The sequence below is a fragment of the Musa acuminata genome, chromosome BXJ1-8 (genome assembly GCF_036884655.1).
Source record: "Musa acuminata AAA Group cultivar baxijiao chromosome BXJ1-8, Cavendish_Baxijiao_AAA, whole genome shotgun sequence".
Classification (NCBI taxonomy): Eukaryota; Viridiplantae; Streptophyta; class Magnoliopsida; order Zingiberales; family Musaceae; genus Musa; species Musa acuminata.
Window position 1 is genome coordinate 40,296,192 of NC_088334.1, and position 19,261 is coordinate 40,315,452.

Consider the following 19,261-nt stretch of genomic DNA (forward strand, 5'->3'; position numbering starts at 1 on the left):
GCACTCCTTTTTGCGCCCCGAGCGGCCAAAACCTCTCCCGTCGACCTCCGAGGCGATGGTTTTGGGCCTCGGAATTTGCCGTGACCGCTATGCAGTCAGTCTCGTGGGGCTCGGAGAGAGCTTTCCGGAATGGGGCCGCAATAGCGATTCTGAGTTCGTTCGAGAAAGTCCCGATGGTTTCGGCGCGCGCTTGCCGTGTCCGGTACGCGGTCGGCCTCGTGGGCATCGGAGGGATCAGACAATGGCGATTCCGAGATCGTTCGAGAGGTTTCGGGGCTCCGGTCGTCGATGCGCCGTCCGCGACGTGCACAAAGGCGAGGGACGACGCACACAACACGAGTGCGATCATACCAGCACTAAAGTATCTGATCCCATCAGAACTCCGAAGTTAAGCATGCTTTGGCGAGAGTAGTACTAGGATGGGTGACCCCCTGGGAAGTCCTCGTGTTGCACTTCTTTTTACGCCCCGAGCGGCCAAAAGACTTACTTAAAACTCTCTTTTAAGCTTTTCAATTTTTCCAGCATTATGGCCAACAATAAATATGTCATTAACATATATATAGCAGGAGAATAATGAAATTATCATCTAAAAATTTCTTCATAAAACATACAATGACCAGACATGGTTCTAGGATGGGTGACCCCCTGGGAAGTCCTCGTGTTGCACTCCTTTTTGCGCCCCGAGCGGCCAAAACCTCTCCCGTCGACCTCCGAGGCGATGGTTTTGGGCCTCGGAATTTGCCGTGACCGCTACGCTGTCAGTCTCGTGGGGCTCGGAGAGAGCTTTCCGGAATGGGGCCGCAATAGCGATTCCGAGTTCGTTCGAGAAAGTCCCGATGGTTTCGGCGCGCCTTGCCGTGTCCGGTACGCGGTCGGCCTCGTGGGCATCGGAGGGATCCGACACTGGCGATTCCGAGATCGTTCGAGAGGTTTCGGGGCTCCGGTCGTCGATGCGCCGTCCGCGACATGCACAAAGGCGAGGGACGACGCACACAAAACGAGTGCGATCATACCAGCACTAAAGCACCTGATCCCATCAGAACTCCGAAGTTAAGCTTGCTTGGGCGAGAGTAGTACTAGGATGGGTGACCCCCTGGGAAGTCCTCGTGTTGCACTCCTTTTTGGGCCCCGAGCGGCCAAAAGACTTACTTAAAACTCTCTTTTAAGCTTTTCAATTTTTCCAGCATTTTGGCCAACAATAAATATGTCATTAACATATATATAGCAGGAGAATAATGAAATCATCATCTAAAAATTTCTTCATAAAACATACAATGACCAGACATGGTTCTAGGATGGGTGACCCCCTGGGAAGTCCTCGTGTTGCACTCCCTTTTGCGCCCCGAGCGGCCAAAACCTCTCCCGTCGACCTCCGAGGCGATGGTTTTGGGCCTCGGAATTTGCCGTGACCGCTACGCTGTCAGTCTCGTGGGGCTCGGAGAGAGCTTTCCGGAATGGGGTCGCAATAGCGATTCCGAGTTCGTTCGAGAAAGTCCCTTTGGTTTCGGCGCGCGCTTGCCGTGTCCGGTACGCGGTCGGCCTCGTGGGCATCGGAGGGATCCGACAATGGCGATTCCGAGATAGTTCGAGAGGTTTCGGGGCTCCGGTCGTCGATGCGCCGTCCGCGACGTGCACAATGGCGAGGGACGACGCACACAAAATGAGTTCGATCATACCAGCACTAAAGCACCGGATCCCATAAGAATTCCTAAGTTAAGCGTGCTTGGGCGAGATTAGTACTAGGATGGGTGACCTCCTGGGATGTCCTCGTGTTGCACTCCTTTTTGTGCCCCGAGCGGCCAAAAGACTAACTTAAAACACTCTTTTAAGCTTTTCAATTTTTCCAGCATTTTGGCCAACAATAAATATGTCATTAACATATATATAGCAGGAGAATAATGAAATCATCATCTAAAAATTTCTTCATAAAAGATACAATGACCAGACATGGTTCTAGGATGGGTGACCCCCTGGGAAGTCCTCGTGTTGCACTCCTTTTTGCGCCCCGAGCGGCCAAAAGACTTACTTAAAACTCTCTTTTAAGCTTTTCAATTTTTCCAGCATTATGGCCAACAATAAATATGTCATTAACATATATATAGCAGGAGAATAATGAAATCATCATCTAAAAATTTCTTCATAAAACATACAATGACCAGACATGGTTCTAGGATGGGTGACCCCCTGGGAAGTCCTCGTGTTGCACTCCTTTTTGCGCCCCGAGCGGCCAAAAGACTTACTTAAAACTCTCTTTTAAGCTTTTCAATTTTTCCAGCATTATGGCCAACAATAAATATGTCATTAACATATATATAGCAGGAGAATAATGAAATCATCATCTAAAAATTTCTTCATAAAACATACAATGACCAGACATGGTTCTAGGATGGGTGACCCCCTGGGAAGTCCTCGTGTTGCACTCCTTTTTGCGCCCCATTAACATATATTTAGCAGGAGAATAATGAAATCATCATCTAAAAATTTCTTCATAAAACATACAATGACCAGACATGGTTCTAGGATGGGTGACCCCCTGGGAAGTCCTCGTGTTGCACTCCTTTTTGCGCCCCGAGCGGCCAAAACCTCTCCCGTCGACCTCCGAGGCGATGGTTTTGGGCCTCGGAATTTGCCGTGACCGCTACGCAGTCAGTCTCGTGGGGCTCGGAGAGAGCTTTCCGGAATGGGGCCGCAATAGCGATTCCGAGTTCGTTCGAGAAAGTCCCGATGGTTTCGGCGCGCGCTTGCCATGTCCGGTACGCGGTCGGCCTCGTGGGCATCGGAGGGATCCGACAATGGCGATTCCGAGATCGTTCGAGAGGTTTCGGGGCTCCGGTCGTCGATGCGCCGTCCGCGACGTGCACAAAGGCGAGGGACGACGCACAGTAAACGAGTGCGATCATACCAGCACTAAAGCACCGGATCCCATCAGAACTCCGAAGTTAAGCGTGCTTGGGCGAGAGTAGTACTAAGTTGGGTGACCCCCTGGGAAGTCCTCGTGTTGCACTCCTTTTTGCGCCCCGAGCGGCCAAAAGACTTACTTAAAACTCTCTTTTAAGCTTTTCAATTTTTCCAGCATTATGGCCAACAATAAATATGTCATTAACATATATATAGCAGGAGAATAATGAAATCATCATGTAAAAATTTCTTCATAAAACATACAATGACCAGACATGGTTCTAGGATGGGTGACCCCCTGGGAAGTCCTCGTGTTGCACTCCTTTTTGCGCCCCGAGCGGCCAAAACCTCTCCCGTCGACCTCCGAGGCGATGGTTTTGGGCCTCGGAATTTGCCGTGACCGCTATGCAGTCAGACTCGTGGGGCTCGGAGAGAGCTTTCCGGAATGGGGCCGCAATAGCGATTCTGAGTTCGTTCGAGAAAGTCCCGATGGTTTCGGCGCGCGCTTGCCGTGTCCGGTACGCGGTCGGCCTCGTGGGCATCGGAGGGATCCGACAATGGCGATTCCGAGATCGTTCGAGAGGTTTCGGGGCTCCGGTCGTCGATGCGCCGTCCGCGACGTGCACAAAGGCGAGGGACGACGCACACAACACGAGTGCGATCATACCAGCACTAAAGTATCGGATCCCATCAGAACTCCGAAGTTAAGCATGCTTTGGCGAGAGTAGTACTAGGATGGGTGACCCCTTGGGAAGTCCTCGTGTTGCACTTCTTTTTACGCCCCGAGCGGCCAAAAGACTTACTTAAAACTCTCTTTTAAGCTTTTCAATTTTTCCAGCATTATGGCCAACAATAAATATGTCATTAACATATATATAGCAGGAGAATAATGAAATAATCATCTAAAAATTTCTTCATAAAACATACAATGACCAGACATGGTTCTAGGATGGGTGACCCCCTGGGAAGTCCTCGTGTTGCACTCCTTTTTGCGCCCCGAGCGGCCAAAACCTCTCCCGTCGACCTCCGAGGCGATGGTTTTGGGCCTCGGAATTTGCCGTGACCGCTACGCTGTCAGTCTCGTGGGGCTCGGAGAGAGCTTTCCGGAATGGGGCCGCAATAGCGATTCCGAGTTCGTTCGAGAAAGTCCCGATGGTTTCGGCGCGCCTTGCCGTGTCCGGTACGCGGTAGGCCTCGTGGGCATCGGAGGGATCCGACACTGGCGATTCCGAGATCGTTCGAGAGGTTTCGGGGCTCCGGTCGTCGATGCGCCGTCCGCGACATGCACAAAGGCGAGGGACGACGCACACAAAACGAGTGCGATCATACCAGCACTAAAGCACCTGATCCCATCAGAACTCCGAAGTTAAGCTTGCTTGGGCGAGAGTAGTACTAGGATGGGTGACCCCCTGGGAAGTCCTCGTGTTGCACTCCTTTTTGGGCCCCGAGCGGCCAAAAGACTTACTTAAAACTCTCTTTTAAGCTTTTCAATTTTTCCAGCATTTTGGCCAACAATAAATATGTCATTAACATATATATAGCAGGAGAATAATGAAATCATCATCTAAAAATTTCTTCATAAAACATACAATGACCAGACATGGTTCTAGGATGGGTGACCCCCTGGGAAGTCCTCGTGTTGCACTCCTTTTTGCGCCCCGAGCGGCCAAAACCTCTCCCGTCGACCTCCGAGGCGATGGTTTTGGGCCTCGGAATTTGCTGTGACCGCTATGCAGTCAGTCTCGTGGGGCTCGGAGAGAGCTTTCCGGAATGGGGCCGCAATAGCGATTCTGAGTTCGTTCGAGAAAGTCCCGATGGTTTCGGCGCGCGCTTGCCGTGTCCGGTACGCGGTCGGCCTCGTGGGCATCGGAGGGATCCGACAATGGCGATTCCGAGATCGTTCGAGAGGTTTCGGGGCTCCGGTCGTCGATGCGCCGTCCGCGACGTGCACAAAGGCGAGGGACGACGCACACAACACGAGTGCGATCATACCAGCACTAAAGTATCGGATCCCATCAGAACTCCGAAGTTAAGCATGCTTTGGCGAGAGTAGTACTAGGATGGGTGACCCCCTGGGAAGTCCTCGTGTTGCACTTCTTTTTACGCCCCGAGCGGCCAAAAGACTTATTTAAAACTCTCTTTTAAGCTTTTCAATTTTTCCAGCATTATGGCCAACAATAAATATGTCATTAACATATATATAGCAGGAGAATAATGAAATTATCATCTAAAAATTTCTTCATAAAACATACAATGACCAGACATGGTTCTAGGATGGGTGACCCCCTGGGAAGTCCTCGTGTTGCACTCCTTTTTGCGCCCCGAGCGGCCAAAACCTCTCCCGTCGACCTCCGAGGCGATGGTTTTGGGCCTCGGAATTTGCCGTGACCGCTACGCTGTCAGTCTCGTGGGGCTCGGAGAGAGCTTTCCGGAATGGGGCCGCAATAGCGATTCCGAGTTCGTTCGAGAAAGTCCCGATGGTTTCGGCGCGCGCTTGCCGTGTCCGGTACGCGGTCGGCCTCGTGGGCATCGGAGGGATCCGACAATGGCGATTCCGAGATCGTTCGAGAGGTTTCGGGGCTCCGGTCGTCGATGCGCCGTCCGCGACGTGCACAAAGGCGAGGGACGACGCACAGTAAACGAGTGCGATCATACCAGCACTAAAGCACCGGATCCCATCAGAACTCCGAAGTTAAGCGTGCTTGGGCGAGAGTAGTACTAAGTTGGGTGACCCCCTGGGAAGTCCTCGTGTTGCACTCCTTTTTGCGCCCCGAGCGGCCAAAAGACTTACTTAAAACTCTCTTTTAAGCTTTTCAATTTTTCCAGCATTATGGCCAACAATAAATATGTCATTAACATATATATAGCAGGAGAATAATGAAATCATCATGTAAAAATTTCTTCATAAAACATACAATGACCAGACATGGTTCTAGGATGGGTGACCCCCTGGGAAGTCCTCGTGTTGCACTCCTTTTTGCGCCCCGAGCGGCCAAAACCTCTCCCGTCGACCTCCGAGGCGATAGTTTTGGGCCTCGGAATTTGCCGTGACCGCTACGCAGTCAGTCTCGTGGGGCTCGGAGAGAGCTTTCCGGAATGGGGCCGCAATAGCGATTCCGAGTTCGTTCGAGAAAGTCCCGATGGTTTCGGCGCGCGCTTGCCATGTCCGGTACGCGGTCGGCCTCGTGGGCATCGGAGGGATCCGACAATGGCGATTCCGAGATCGTTCGAGAGGTTTCGGGGCTCCGGTCGTCGATGCGCCGTCCGCGACGTGCACAAAGGCGAGGGACGACGCACAGTAAACGAGTGCGATCATACCAGCACTAAAGCACCGGATCCCATCAGAACTCCGAAGTTAAGCGTGCTTGGGCGAGAGTAGTACTAAGTTGGGTGACCCCCTGGGAAGTCCTCGTGTTGCACTCCTTTTTGCGCCCCGAGCGGCCAAAAGACTTACTTAAAACTCTCTTTTAAGCTTTTCAATTTTTCCAGCATTATGGCCAACAATAAATATGTCATTAACATATATATAGCAGGAGAATAATGAAATCATCATGTAAAAATTTCTTCATAAAACATACAATGACCAGACATGGTTCTAGGATGGGTGACCCCCTGGGAAGTCCTCGTGTTGCACTCCTTTCTGCGCCCCGAGCGGCCAAAACCTCTCCCGTCGACCTCCGAGGCGATGGTTTTGGGCCTCGGAATTTGCCGTGACCGCTACGCAGTCAGTCTCGTGGGGCTCGGAGAGAGCTTTCCGGAATGGGGCCGCAATAGCGATTCCGAGTTCGTTCGAGAAAGTCCCGATGGTTTCGGCGCGCGCTTGCCGTGTCCGGTACGCGGTCGGCCTCGTGGGCATCGGAGGGATCCGACAATGGCGATTCCGAGATAGTTCGAGAGGTTTCGGGGCTCCGGTCGTCGATGCGCCGTCTGCGACGTGCACAATGGCGAGGGACGACGCACACAAAACGAGTTCGATCATACCAGCACTAAAGCAATGTATCCCATAAGAACTCCTAAGTTAAGCGTGCTTGGGCGAGATTAGTACTAGGATGGGTGACCTCCTGGGATGTCCTCGTGTTGCACTCCTTTTTGTGCCCCGAGCGACCAAAAGACTAACTTAAAACTTTCTTTTAAGCTTTTCAATTTTTCCAGCATTTTGGCCAACAATAAATATGTCATTAACATATATATAGCAGGAGAATAATGAAATCATCGTCTAAAAATTTCTTCATAAAACATACAATGACCAGACATGGTTCTAGGATGGGTGACCGCCTGGGAAGTCCTCGTGTTGCACTCCTTTTTGCGCCCCGAGCGGCCAAAAGACTTACTTAAAACTCTCTTTTAAGCTTTTCAATTTTTCCAGCATTATGGCCAACAATAAATATGTCATTAACATATATATAGCAGGAGAATAATGAAATCATCATCTAAAAATTTCTTCATAAAACATACAATGACCAGACATGGTTCTAGGATGGGTGACCCCCTGGGAAGTCCTCGTGTTGCACTCCTTTTTGCGCCCCATTAACATATATTTAGCAGGAGAATAATGAAATCATCATCTAAAAATTTCTTCATAAAACATACAATGACCAGACATGGTTCTAGGATGGGTGACCCCCTGGGAAGTCCTCGTGTTGCACTCCTTTTTGCGCCCCGAGCGGCCAAAACCTCTCCCGTCGACCTCCGAGGCGATGGTTTTGGGCCTCGGAATTTGCCGTGACCGCTACGCAGTCAGTCTCGTGGGGCTCGGAGAGAGCTTTCCGGAATGGGGCCGCAATAGCGATTCCGAGTTCGTTCGAGAAAGTCCCGATGGTTTCGGCGCGCGCTTGCCATGTCCGGTACGCGGTCGGCCTCGTGGGCATCGGAGGGATCCGACAATGGCGATTCCGAGATCGTTCGAGAGGTTTCGGGGCTCCGGTCGTCGATGCGCCGTCCGCGACGTGCACAAAGGCGAGGGACGACGCACAGTAAACGAGTGCGATCATACCAGCACTAAAGCACCGGATCCCATCAGAACTCCGAAGTTAAGCGTGCTTGGGCGAGAGTAGTACTAAGTTGGGTGACCCCCTGGGAAGTCCTCGTGTTGCACTCCTTTTTGCGCCCCGAGCGGCCAAAAGACTTACTTAAAACTCTCTTTTAAGCTTTTCAATTTTTCCAGCATTATGGCCAACAATAAATATGTCATTAACATATATATAGCAGGAGAATAATGAAATCATCATGTAAAAATTTCTTCATAAAACATACAATGACCAGACATGGTTCTAGGATGGGTGACCCCCTGGGAAGTCCTCGTGTTGCACTCCTTTTTGCGCCCCGAGCGGCCAAAACCTCTCCCGTCGACCTCCGAGGCGATGGTTTTGGGCCTCGGAATTTGCCGTGACCGCTATGCAGTCAGTCTCGTGGGGCTCGGAGAGAGCTTTCCGGAATGGGGCCGCAATAGCGATTCTGAGTTCGTTCGAGAAAGTCCCGATGGTTTCGGCGCGCGCTTGCCGTGTCCGGTACGCGGTCGGCCTCGTGGGCATCGGAGGGATCCGACAATGGCGATTCCGAGATCGTTCGAGAGGTTTCGGGGCTCCGGTCGTCGATGCGCCGTCCGCGACGTGCACAAAGGCGAGGGACGACGCACACAACACGAGTGCGATCATACCAGCACTAAAGTATCGGATCCCATCAGAACTCCGAAGTTAAGCATGCTTTGGCGAGAGTAGTACTAGGATGGGTGACCCCCTGGGAAGTCCTCGTGTTGCACTTCTTTTTACGCCCCGAGCGGCCAAAAGACTTACTTAAAACTCTCTTTTAAGCTTTTCAATTTTTCCAGCATTATGGCCAACAATAAATATGTCATTAACATATATATAGCAGGAGAATAATGAAATTATCATCTAAAAATTTCTTCATAAAACATACAATGACCAGACATGGTTCTAGGATGGGTGACCCCCTGGGAAGTCCTCGTGTTGCACTCCTTTTTGCGCCCCGAGCGGCCAAAACCTCTCCCGTCGACCTCCGAGGCGATGGTTTTGGGCCTCGGAATTTGCCGTGACCGCTACGCTGTCAGTCTCGTGGGGCTCGGAGAGAGCTTTCCGGAATGGGGCCGCAATAGCGATTCCGAGTTCGTTCGAGAAAGTCCCGATGGTTTCGGCGCGCCTTGCCGTGTCCGGTACGCGGTCGGCCTCGTGGGCATCGGAGGGATCCGACACTGGCGATTCCGAGATCGTTCGAGAGGTTTCGGGGCTCCGGTCGTCGATGCGCCGTCCGCGACATGCACAAAGGCGAGGGCCGACGCACACAAAACGAGTGCGATCATACTAGCACTAAAGCACCTGATCCCATCAGAACTCCGAAGTTAAGCTTGCTTGGGCGAGAGTAGTACTAGGATGGGTGACCCCCTGGGAAGTCCTCGTGTTGCACTCCTTTTTGGGCCCCGAGCGGCCAAAAGACTTACTTAAAACTCTCTTTTAAGCTTTTCAATTTTTCCAGCATTTTGGCCAACAATAAATATGTCATTAACATATATATAGCAGGAGAATAATGAAATCATCATCTAAAAATTTCTTCATAAAACATACAATGACCAGACATGGTTCTAGGATGGGTGACCCCCTGGGAAGTCCTCGTGTTGCACTCCCTTTTGCGCCCCGAGCGGCCAAAACCTCTCCCGTCGACCTCCGAGGCGATGGTTTTGGGCCTCGGAATTTGCCGTGACCGCTACGCTGTCAGTCTCGTGGGGCTCGGAGAGAGCTTTCCGGAATGGGGCCGCAATAGCGATTCCGAGTTCGTTCGAGAAAGTCCCGATGGTTTCGGCGCGCGCTTGCCGTGTCCGGTACGCGGTCGGCCTCGTGGGCATCGGAGGGATCCGACAATGGCGATTCCGAGATAGTTCGAGAGGTTTCGGGGCTCCGGTCGTCGATGCGCCGTCCGCGACGTGCACAATGGCGAGGGACGACGCACACAAAACGAGTTCGATCATACCAGCACTAAAGCACCGGATCCCATAAGAATTCCTAAGTTAAGCGTGCTTGGGCGAGATTAGTACTAGGATGGGTACCTCCTGGGATGTCCTCGTGTTGCACTCCTTTTTGTGCCCCGAGCGGCCAAAAGACTAACTTAAAACTCTCTTTTAAGCTTTTCAATTTTTCCAGCATTTTGGCCAACAATAAATATGTCATTAACATATATATAGCAGGAGAATAATGAAATCATCATCTAAAAATTTCTTCATAAAACATACAATGACCAGACATGGTTCTAGGATGGGTGACCCCCTGGGAAGTCCTCGTGTTGCACTCCTTTTTGCGCCCCGAGCGGCCAAAAGACTTACTTAAAACTCTCTTTTAAGCTTTTCAATTTTTCCAGCATTATGGCCAACAATAAATATGTCATTAACATATATATAGCAGGAGAATAATGAAATCATCATCTAAAAATTTCTACATAAAACATACAATGACCAGACATGGTTCTAGGATGGGTGACCCCCTGGGAAGTCCTCGTGTTGCACTCCTTTTTGCGCCCCATTAACATATATTTAGCAGGAGAATAATGAAATCATCATCTAAAAATTTCTTCATAAAACATACAATGACCAGACATGGTTCTAGGATGGGTGACCCCCAGGGAAGTCCTCGTGTTGCACTCCTTTTTGCGCCCCGAGCGGCCAAAACCTCTCCCGTCGACCTCCGAGGCGATGGTTTTGGGCCTCGGAATTTGCCGTGACCGCTACGCAGTCAGTCTCGTGGGGCTCGGAGAGAGCTTTCCGGAATGGGGCCGCAATAGCGATTCCGAGTTCGTTCGAGAAAGTCCCGATGGTTTCGGCGCGCGCTTGCCATGTCCGGTACGCGGTCGGCCTCGTGGGCATCGGAGGGATCCGACAATGGCGATTCCGAGATCGTTCGAGAGGTTTCGGGGCTCCGGTCGTCGATGCGCCGTCCGCGACGTGCACAAAGGCGAGGGACGACGCACAGTAAACGAGTGCGATCATACCAGCACTAAAGCACCGGATCCCATCAGAACTCCGATGTTAAGCGTGCTTGGGCGAGAGTAGTACTAAGTTGGGTGACCCCCTGGGAAGTCCTCGTGTTGCACTCCTTTTTGCGCCCCGAGCGGCCAAAAGACTTACTTAAAACTCTCTTTTAAGCTTTTCAATTTTTCCAGCATTATGGCCAACAATAAATATGTCATTAACATATATATAGCAGGAGAATAATGAAATCATCATGTAAAAATTTCTTCATAAAACATACAATGACCAGACATGGTTCTAGGATGGGTGACCCCCTGGGAAGTCCTCGTGTTGCACTCCTTTTTGCGCCCCGAGCGGCCAAAACCTCTCCCGTCGACCTCCGAGGCGATGGTTTTGGGCCTCGGAATTTGCCGTGACCGCTATGCAGTCAGTCTCGTGGGGCTCGGAGAGAGCTTTCCGGAATGGGGCCGCAATAGCGATTCTGAGTTCGTTCGAGAAAGTCCCGATGGTTTCGGCGCGCGCTTGCCGTGTCCGGTACGCGGTCGGCCTCGTGGGCATCGGAGGGATCCGACAATGGCGATTCCGAGATCGTTCGAGAGGTTTCGGGGCTCCGGTCGTCGATGCGCCGTCCGCGACGTGCACAAAGGCGAGGGACGACGCACACAACACGAGTGCGATCATACCAGCACTAAAGTATCGGATCCCATCAGAACTCCGAAGTTAAGCATGCTTTGGCGAGAGTAGTACTAGGATGGGTGACCCCCTGGGAAGTCCTCGTGTTGCACTTCTTTTTACGCCCCGAGCGGCCAAAAGACTTACTTAAAACTCTCTTTTAAGCTTTTCAATTTTTCCAGCATTATGGCCAACAATAAATATGTCATTAACATATATATAGCAGGAGAATAATGAAATTATCATCTAAAAATTTCTTCATAAAACATACAATGACCAGACATGGTTCTAGGATGGGTGACCCCCTGGGAAGTCCTCGTGTTGCACTCCTTTTTGCGCCCCATTAACATATATTTAGCAGGAGAATAATGAAATCATCATCTAAAAATTTCTTCATAAAACATACAATGACCAGACATGGTTCTAGGATGGGTGACCCCCTGGGAAGTCCTCGTGTTGCACTCCTTTTTGCGCCCCGAGCGGCCAAAACCTCTCCCGTCGACCTCCGAGGCGATGGTTTTGGGCCTCGGAATTTGCCGTGACCGCTACGCAGTCAGTCTCGTGGGGCTCGGAGAGAGCTTTCCGGAATGGGGCCGCAATAGCGATTCCGAGTTCGTTCGAGAAAGTCCCGATGGTTTCGGCGCGCGCTTGCCATGTCCGGTACGCGGTCGGCCTCGTGGGCATCGGAGGGATCCGACAATGGCGATTCCGAGATCGTTCGAGAGGTTTCGGGGCTCCGGTCGTCGATGCGCCGTCCGCGACGTGCACAAAGGCGAGGGACGACGCACACAACACGAGTGCGATCATACCAGCACTAAAGTATCGGATCCCATCAGAACTCCGAAGTTAAGCATGCTTTGGCGATAGTAGTACTAGGATGGGTGACCCCCTGGGAAGTCCTCGTGTTGCACTTCTTTTTACGCCCCGAGCGGCCAAAAGACTTACTTAAAACTCTCTTTTAAGCTTTTCAATTTTTCCAGCATTATGGCCAACAATAAATATGTCATTAACATATATATAGCAGGAGAATAATGAAATCATCATCTAAAAATTTCTTCATAAAACATACAATGACCAGACATGGTTCTAGGATGGGTGACCCCCTGGGAAGTCCTCGTGTTGCACTCCTTTTTGCGCCCCGAGCGGCCAAAACCTCTCCCGTCGACCTCCGAGGCGATGGTTTTGGGCCTCGGAATTTGCCGTGACCGCTACGCTGTCAGTCTCGTGGGGCTCGGAGAGAGCTTTCCGGAATGGGGCCGCAATAGCGATTCCGAGTTCGTTCGAGAAAGTCCCGATGGTTTCGGCGCGCGCTTGCCGTGTCCGGTACGCGGTCGGCCTCGTGGGCATCGGAGGGATCCGACAATGGCGATTCCGAGATAGTTCGAGAGGTTTCGGGGCTCCGGTCGTCGATGCGCCGTCCGCGACGTGCACAATGGCGAGGGACGACGCACACAAAACGAGTTCGATCATACCAGCACTAAAGCACCGGATCCCATAAGAATTCCTAAGTTAAGCGTGCTTGGGCGAGATTAGTACTAGGATGGGTGACCACCTGGGATGTCCTCGTGTTGCACTCCTTTTTGTGCCCCGAGCGGCCAAAAGACTAACTTAAAACTCTCTTTTAAGCTTTTCAATTTTTCCAGCATTTTGGCCAACAATAAATATGTCATTAACATATATATAGCAGGAGAATAATGAAATCATCATCTAAAAATTTCTTCATAAAACATACAATGACCAGACATGGTTCTAGGAGGGGTGACCCCCTGGGAAGTCCTCGTGTTGCACTCCTTTTTGCGCCCCGAGCGGCCAAAAGACTTACTTAAAACTCTCTTTTAAGCTTTTCAATTTTTCCAGCATTATGGCCAACAATAAATATGTCATTAACATATATATAGCAGGAGAATAATGAAATCATCATCTAAAAATTTCTTCATAAAACATACAATGACCAGACATGGTTCTAGGATGGGTGACCCCCTGGGAAGTCCTCGTGTTGCACTCCTTTTTGCGCCCCATTAACATATATTTAGCAGGAGAATAATGAAATCATCATCTAAAAATTTCTTCATAAAACATACAATGACCAGACATGGTTCTAGGATGGGTGACCCCCTGGGAAGTCCTCGTGTTGCACTCCTTTTTGCGCCCCGAGCGGCCAAAACCTCTCCCGTCGACCTCCGAGGCGATGGTTTTGGGCCTCGGAATTTGCCGTGACCGCTACGCAGTCAGTCTCGTGGGGCTCGGAGAGAGCTTTCCGGAATGGGGCCGCAATAGCGATTCCGAGTTCGTTCGAGAAAGTCCCGATGGTTTCGGCGCGCGCTTGCCGTGTCCGGTACGCGGTCAGCCTCGTGGGCATCGGAGGGATCCGACAATGGCGATTCCGAGATCGTTCGAGAGGTTTCGGGGCTCCGGTCGTCGATGCGCCGTCCGCGACGTGCACAAAGGCGAGGGACGACGCAGACAAAACAAGTGCGATCATACAAGCACTAAAGCCCCGGATCCCATCAGAACTTCGAAGTTAAGCGTGCTTGGGCGAGAGTTGTACTAGGATGGGTGACCCCCTGGGAAGTCCTCGTGTTGCACTCCTTTTTGCGCCCCGAGCGGCCAAAAGACTTACTTAAAACTCTCTTTTAAGCTTTTCAATTTTTCCAGCATTATGGCCAACAATAAATATGTCATTAACATATATATAGCAGGAGAATAATGAAATCATCATCAAAAAATTTCTTCATAAAACATACAATAACCAGACATGGTTCTAGGATGGGTGACCCCCTGGGAAGTCCTCGTGTTGCACTCCTTTTTGCGCCCCATTAACATATATTTAGCAGGAGAATAATGAAATCATCATCTAAAAATTTCTTCATAAAACATACAATGACCAGACATGGTTCTAGGATGGGTGACCCCCTGGGAAGTCCTCGTGTTGCACTCCTTTTTGCGCCCCGAGCGGCCAAAACCTCTCCCGTCGACCTCCGAGGCGATGGTTTTGGGCCTCGGAATTTGCCGTGACCGCTACGCAGTCAGTCTCGTGGGGCTCGGAGAGAGCTTTCCGGAATGGGGCCGCAATAGCGATTCCGAGTTCGTTCGAGAAAGTCCCGATGGTTTCGGCGCGCGCTTGCCGTGTCCGGTACGCGGTCGGCCTCGTGGGCATCGGAGGGATCCGACAATGGCGATTCCGAGATCGTTCGAGAGGTTTCGGGGCTCCGGTCGTCGATGCGCCGTCCGCGACGTGCACAAAGGCGAGGGACGACGCACACAAAACGAGTGCGATCATACAAGGACTAAAGCACCGGATCCAATCAGAACTCCGAAGTTAAGCCTGCTTGGGCGAGAGTAGTACTAGGATGGGTGACCCCTTAGGAAGTCCTCGTGTTGCACTCCTTTTTGCGCCCCGAGCGGCCAAAAGACTTACTTAAAACTCTCTTTTAAGCTTTTCAATTTTTCCAGCATTATGGCCAACAATAAATATGTCATTAACATATATATAGCAGGAGAATAATGAAATCATCATCTAAAAATTTCTTCATAAAACATACAATGACCAGACATGGTTCTAGGATGGGTGACCCCCTGGGAAGTCCTCGTGTTGCACTCCTTTTTGCGCCCCGAGCGGCCAAAACCTCTCCCGTCGACCTCCGAGGCGATGGTTTTGGGCCTCGGAATTTGCCGTGACCGCTATGCAGTCAGTCTCGTGGGGCTCGGAGAGAGCTTTCCGGAATGGGGCCGCAATAGCGATTCCGAGTTCGTTCGAGAAAGTCCCGATGGTTTCGGCGCGCGCTTGCCGTGTCCGGTACGCGGTCGGCCTCGTGGGCATCGGAGGGATCCGACAATGGCGATTCCGAGATCGTTCGAGAGGTTTCGGGGCTCCGGTCGTCGATGCGCCGTCCGCGACGTGCACAAAGGCGAGGGACGACGTACACAAAACGATTGCGATCATACTAGCCCCGGATCCCATCAGAACTCCGAAGTTAAGCGTGCTTGGGCGAGAGTAGTACTAGGATGGGTGACGCCCTGGGAAGTCCTCGTGTTGCACTCCTTTTTGCGCCCCGAGCGGCCAAAAGACTTACTTAAAACTCTCTTTTAAGCTTTTCAATTTTTCCAGCATTATGGCCAACAATAAATATGTCATTAACATATATATAGCAGGAGAATAATGAAATCATCATCTAAAAATTTCTTCATAAAACATACAATGACCAGACATGGTTCTAGGATGGGTGACCCCCTTGGAAGTCCTCGTGTTGCACTCCTTTTTGCGCCCCGAGCGGCCAAAACCTCTCCCGTCGACCTCCGAGGCGATGGTTTTGGGCCTCGGAATTTGCCGTGACCGCTACGCAGTTAGTCTCGTGGGGCTCGGAGAGAGCTTTCCGGAATGGGGCCGCAATAGCGATTCCGAGTTCGTTCGAGAAAGTCCCGATGGTTTCGGCGCGCGCTTGCCGTGTCCGGTACGCGGTCGGCCTCGTGGGCATCGGAGGGATCCGACAATGGCGATTCCGAGATCGTTCGAGAGGTTTCGGGGCTCCGGTCGTCGATGCGCCGTCCGCGACGTGCACCAAGGCGAGGGACGACGCACACAAAACGAGTGCGATCATACCAGCACCGGATCCCATCAGAACTCCGAAGTTAAGCGTGCTTGGGCGAGAGTAGTACTAGGATGGGTGAACCCCTGGGAAGTCCTCGTGTTGCACTCCTTTTTGCGCCCCGAGCGGCCAAAAGACTTACTTAAAACTCTCTTTTAAGCTTTTCAATTTTTCCAGCATTATGGCCAACAATAAATATGTCATTAACATATATATAGCAGGAGAATAATGAAATCATCATCTAAAAATTTCTTCATAAAACATACAATGACCAGACATGGTTCTAGGATGGGTGACCCCCTGGGAAGTCCTCGTGTTGCACTCCTTTTTGCGCCCCGAGCGGCCAAAACCTCTCCCGTCGACCTCCGAGGCGATGGTTTTGGGCCTCGGAATTTGCCGTGACCGCTACGCAGTTAGTCTCGTGGGGCTCGGAGAGAGCTTTCCGGAATGGGGCCTCAATAGCGATTCCGAGTTCGTTCGAGAAAGTCCCGATGGTTTCGGCGCGCGCTTGCCGTGTCCGGTACGCGGTCGGCCTCGTGGGCATCGGAGGGATCCGACAATGGCGATTCCGAGATCGTTCGAGAGGTTTCGGGGCTCCGGTCGTCGATGCGCCGTCCGCGACGTGCACAAAGGCGAGGGACGACGCACACAAAACCAGTGCGATCATACCAGCACCGGATCCCATCAGAACTCCGAAGTTAAGCGCGCTTGGGCGAGAGTAGTACTAGGATGGGTGACCCCCTGGGAAGTCCTCGTGTTGCACTCCTTTTAGCGCCCCGAGCGACCAAAAGACTTACTTAAAACTCTCTTTTAAGCTTTTCTATTTTTCCAGCATTATGGCCAACAACAAATATGTCATTAACATATATATAGTAGGAGAATAATGAAATCATCATCTAAAAATTTCTTCATAAAACATACAATGACCAGACATGGTTCTAGGATGGGTGACCCCCTGGAAAGTCCTCGTGTTGCACTCCTTTTTGCGCCCCGAGCGACCAAAAGACTTACTTAAAACTCTCTTTTAAGCTTTTCTATTTTTCCAGCATTATGGCCAACAATAAATATGTCATTAACATATATATAGCAGGAGAATAATGAAATCATCATCTAAAAATTTCTTCATAAAACATACAATGACCAGACATGGTTCTAGGATGGGTGACCCCCTGGGAAGTCCTCGTGTTGCACTCCTTTTTGCGCCCCGAGCGGCCAAAACCTCTCCCGTCGACCTCCGAGGCGATGGTTTTGGGCCTCGGAATTTGCCGTGACCGCTACGCAGTCAGTCTCGTGGGGCTCGGAGAGAGCTTTCCGGAATGGGGCCGCAATAGCGATTCCGAGTTCGTTCGAGAAAGTCCCGATGGTTTCGGCGCGCGCTTGCCGTGTCCGGTACGCGGTCGGCCTCGTGGGCATCGGAGGGATCCGACAATGGCGATTCCGAGATCGTTCGAGAGGTTTCGGGGCTCCGATCGTCGATGCGCCGTCCGCGACGTGCACAAAGGCGAGGGACGACGTACACAAAACGATTGCGATCATACTAGCCCCGGATCCCATCAGAACTCCGAAGTTAAGCGTGCTTGGGCGAGAGTAGTACTAGGATGGGTGACCCCCTGGGAAGTCCTCGTGTTGCACTCCTTTTTGCGCCCCGAGCGGCCAAAAGACTTACTTAAAACTCTCTTTTAAGCTTTTCAATTTTTCCAGCATTATGGCCAACAATAAATATGTCATTAACATATATATAGCAGGAGAATAATGAAATCATCATCTAAAAATTTCTTCATAAAACATACAATGACCAGACATGGTTCTAGGATGGGTGACCCCCTTGGAAGTCCTCGTGTTGCACTCCTTTTTGCGCCCCGAGCGGCCAAAACCTCTCCCGTCGACCTCCGAGGCGATGGTTTTGGGCCTCGGAATTTGCCGTGACCGCTACGCAGTTAGTCTCGTGGGGCTCGGAGAGAGCTTTCCGGAATGGGGCCGCAATAGCGATTCCGAGTTCGTTCGAGAAAGTCCCGATGGTTTCGGCGCGCGCTTGTCGTGTCCGGTACGCGGTCGGCCTCGTGGGCATCGGAGGGATCCGACAATGGCGATTCCGAGATCGTTCGAGAGGTTTCGGGGCTCCGGTCGTCGATGCGCCGTCCGCGACGTGCACCAAGGCGAGGGACGACGCACACAAAACGAGTGCGATCATACCAGCACCGGATCCCATCAGAACTCCGAAGTTAAGCGTGCTTGGGCGAGAGTAGTACTAGGATGGGTGAACCCCTGGGAAGTCCTCGTGTTGCACTCCTTTTTGCGCCCCGAGCGGCCAAAAGACTTACTTAAAACTCTCTTTTAAGCTTTTCAATTTTTCCAGCATTATGGCCAACAATAAATATGTCATTAACATATATATAGCAGGAGAATAATGAAATCATCATCTAAAAATTTCTTCATAAAACATACAATGACCAGACATGGTTCTAGGATGGGTGACCCCCTGGGAAGTCCTCGTGTTGCACTCCTTTTTGCGCCCCGAGCGGCCAAAACCTCTCCCGTCGACCTCCGAGGCGATGGTTTTGGGCCTCGGAATTTGCCGTGACCGCTACGCAGTTAGTCTCGTGGGGCTCGGAGAGAGCTTTCCGGAATGGGGCCGCAATAGCGATTCCGAGTTCGTTCGAGAAAGTCCCGATGGTTTCGGCGCGCGCTTGCCGTGTCCGGTACGCGGTCGGCCTCGTGGGCATCGGAGGGATCCGACAATGGCGATTCCGAGATCGTTCGAGAGGTTTCGGGGCTCCGGTCGTCGATGCGCCGTCCGCGACGTGCACAAAGGCGAGGGATGACGCACACAAAACCAGTGCGATCATACCAGCACCGGATCCCATCAGAACTCCGAAGTTAAGCGCGCTTGGGCGAGAGTAGTACTAGGATGGGTGACCCCCTGGGAAGTCCTCGTGTTGCACTCCTTTTTGCGCCCCGAGCGGCCAAAAGACTTACTTAAAACTCTCTTTTAAGCTTTTCTATTTTTCCAGCATTATGGCCAACAACAAATATGTCATTAACATATATATAGCAGGAGAATAATGAAATCATCATCTAAAAATTTCTTCATAAAACATACAATGACCAGACATGGTTCTAGGATGGGTGACCC

The 19,261-nt window shown here is 51.3% G+C and overlaps 19 non-coding genes and 7 pseudogenes across 19 annotated transcripts; all 26 read left to right on the top strand.

Moving 5' to 3' along the window:
• The first annotated feature begins 337 nt into the window (after positions 1-337).
• On the top strand, positions 338-456 carry LOC135590879 (5S ribosomal RNA). The gene has a single exon (XR_010478283.1). It is a non-coding gene; the product is annotated as a 5S ribosomal RNA (ribosomal RNA).
• Positions 457-999: 543 nt separating this feature from the next.
• LOC135589627 (5S ribosomal RNA) lies at positions 1,000-1,118 on the top strand. The gene has a single exon (XR_010477033.1). It is a non-coding gene; the product is annotated as a 5S ribosomal RNA (ribosomal RNA).
• A 544-nt stretch (positions 1,119-1,662) lies between these two features.
• On the top strand, positions 1,663-1,781 carry LOC135590906 (5S ribosomal RNA). The gene has a single exon (XR_010478309.1). It is a non-coding gene; the product is annotated as a 5S ribosomal RNA (ribosomal RNA).
• Positions 1,782-2,888: 1,107 nt separating this feature from the next.
• On the top strand, positions 2,889-3,007 carry LOC135589586 (5S ribosomal RNA). The gene has a single exon (XR_010476993.1). It is a non-coding gene; the product is annotated as a 5S ribosomal RNA (ribosomal RNA).
• Positions 3,008-3,551: 544 nt separating this feature from the next.
• LOC135590595 (5S ribosomal RNA) lies at positions 3,552-3,670 on the top strand. Its single transcript, XR_010478001.1, has one exon. It is a non-coding gene; the product is annotated as a 5S ribosomal RNA (ribosomal RNA).
• Positions 3,671-4,213: 543 nt separating this feature from the next.
• On the top strand, positions 4,214-4,332 carry LOC135589628 (5S ribosomal RNA). Its single transcript, XR_010477034.1, has one exon. It is a non-coding gene; the product is annotated as a 5S ribosomal RNA (ribosomal RNA).
• Positions 4,333-4,876: 544 nt separating this feature from the next.
• Positions 4,877-4,995, top strand: LOC135590505 (5S ribosomal RNA). The gene has a single exon (XR_010477912.1). It is a non-coding gene; the product is annotated as a 5S ribosomal RNA (ribosomal RNA).
• Positions 4,996-5,539: 544 nt separating this feature from the next.
• Positions 5,540-5,658, top strand: LOC135589598 (5S ribosomal RNA). Its single transcript, XR_010477005.1, has one exon. It is a non-coding gene; the product is annotated as a 5S ribosomal RNA (ribosomal RNA).
• Positions 5,659-6,202: 544 nt separating this feature from the next.
• On the top strand, positions 6,203-6,321 carry LOC135589610 (5S ribosomal RNA). The gene has a single exon (XR_010477017.1). It is a non-coding gene; the product is annotated as a 5S ribosomal RNA (ribosomal RNA).
• Positions 6,322-6,865: 544 nt separating this feature from the next.
• On the top strand, positions 6,866-6,984 carry LOC135591451 (5S ribosomal RNA). The gene has a single exon (XR_010478528.1). It is a non-coding gene; the product is annotated as a 5S ribosomal RNA (ribosomal RNA).
• An 893-nt stretch (positions 6,985-7,877) lies between these two features.
• On the top strand, positions 7,878-7,996 carry LOC135589622 (5S ribosomal RNA). The gene has a single exon (XR_010477029.1). It is a non-coding gene; the product is annotated as a 5S ribosomal RNA (ribosomal RNA).
• A 544-nt stretch (positions 7,997-8,540) lies between these two features.
• Positions 8,541-8,659, top strand: LOC135590506 (5S ribosomal RNA). The gene has a single exon (XR_010477913.1). It is a non-coding gene; the product is annotated as a 5S ribosomal RNA (ribosomal RNA).
• A 543-nt stretch (positions 8,660-9,202) lies between these two features.
• On the top strand, positions 9,203-9,321 carry LOC135589991 (5S ribosomal RNA). The gene has a single exon (XR_010477397.1). It is a non-coding gene; the product is annotated as a 5S ribosomal RNA (ribosomal RNA).
• A 544-nt stretch (positions 9,322-9,865) lies between these two features.
• Positions 9,866-9,983, top strand: LOC135591575 (5S ribosomal RNA; annotated as a pseudogene).
• An 893-nt stretch (positions 9,984-10,876) lies between these two features.
• On the top strand, positions 10,877-10,995 carry LOC135592057 (5S ribosomal RNA). The gene has a single exon (XR_010478823.1). It is a non-coding gene; the product is annotated as a 5S ribosomal RNA (ribosomal RNA).
• Positions 10,996-11,539: 544 nt separating this feature from the next.
• On the top strand, positions 11,540-11,658 carry LOC135590507 (5S ribosomal RNA). The gene has a single exon (XR_010477914.1). It is a non-coding gene; the product is annotated as a 5S ribosomal RNA (ribosomal RNA).
• A 679-nt stretch (positions 11,659-12,337) lies between these two features.
• Positions 12,338-12,456, top strand: LOC135590909 (5S ribosomal RNA). The gene has a single exon (XR_010478313.1). It is a non-coding gene; the product is annotated as a 5S ribosomal RNA (ribosomal RNA).
• A 544-nt stretch (positions 12,457-13,000) lies between these two features.
• On the top strand, positions 13,001-13,119 carry LOC135590918 (5S ribosomal RNA). The gene has a single exon (XR_010478321.1). It is a non-coding gene; the product is annotated as a 5S ribosomal RNA (ribosomal RNA).
• An 893-nt stretch (positions 13,120-14,012) lies between these two features.
• Positions 14,013-14,131, top strand: LOC135590579 (5S ribosomal RNA). The gene has a single exon (XR_010477986.1). It is a non-coding gene; the product is annotated as a 5S ribosomal RNA (ribosomal RNA).
• Positions 14,132-14,810: 679 nt separating this feature from the next.
• Positions 14,811-14,929, top strand: LOC135590916 (5S ribosomal RNA). Its single transcript, XR_010478319.1, has one exon. It is a non-coding gene; the product is annotated as a 5S ribosomal RNA (ribosomal RNA).
• Positions 14,930-15,473: 544 nt separating this feature from the next.
• Positions 15,474-15,584, top strand: LOC135591763 (5S ribosomal RNA; annotated as a pseudogene).
• A 544-nt stretch (positions 15,585-16,128) lies between these two features.
• On the top strand, positions 16,129-16,239 carry LOC135591621 (5S ribosomal RNA; annotated as a pseudogene).
• A 544-nt stretch (positions 16,240-16,783) lies between these two features.
• LOC135591550 (5S ribosomal RNA) lies at positions 16,784-16,894 on the top strand (annotated as a pseudogene).
• Positions 16,895-17,652: 758 nt separating this feature from the next.
• LOC135591699 (5S ribosomal RNA) lies at positions 17,653-17,763 on the top strand (annotated as a pseudogene).
• A 544-nt stretch (positions 17,764-18,307) lies between these two features.
• On the top strand, positions 18,308-18,418 carry LOC135591622 (5S ribosomal RNA; annotated as a pseudogene).
• A 544-nt stretch (positions 18,419-18,962) lies between these two features.
• LOC135591551 (5S ribosomal RNA) lies at positions 18,963-19,073 on the top strand (annotated as a pseudogene).
• Positions 19,074-19,261: the final 188 nt, after the last annotated feature.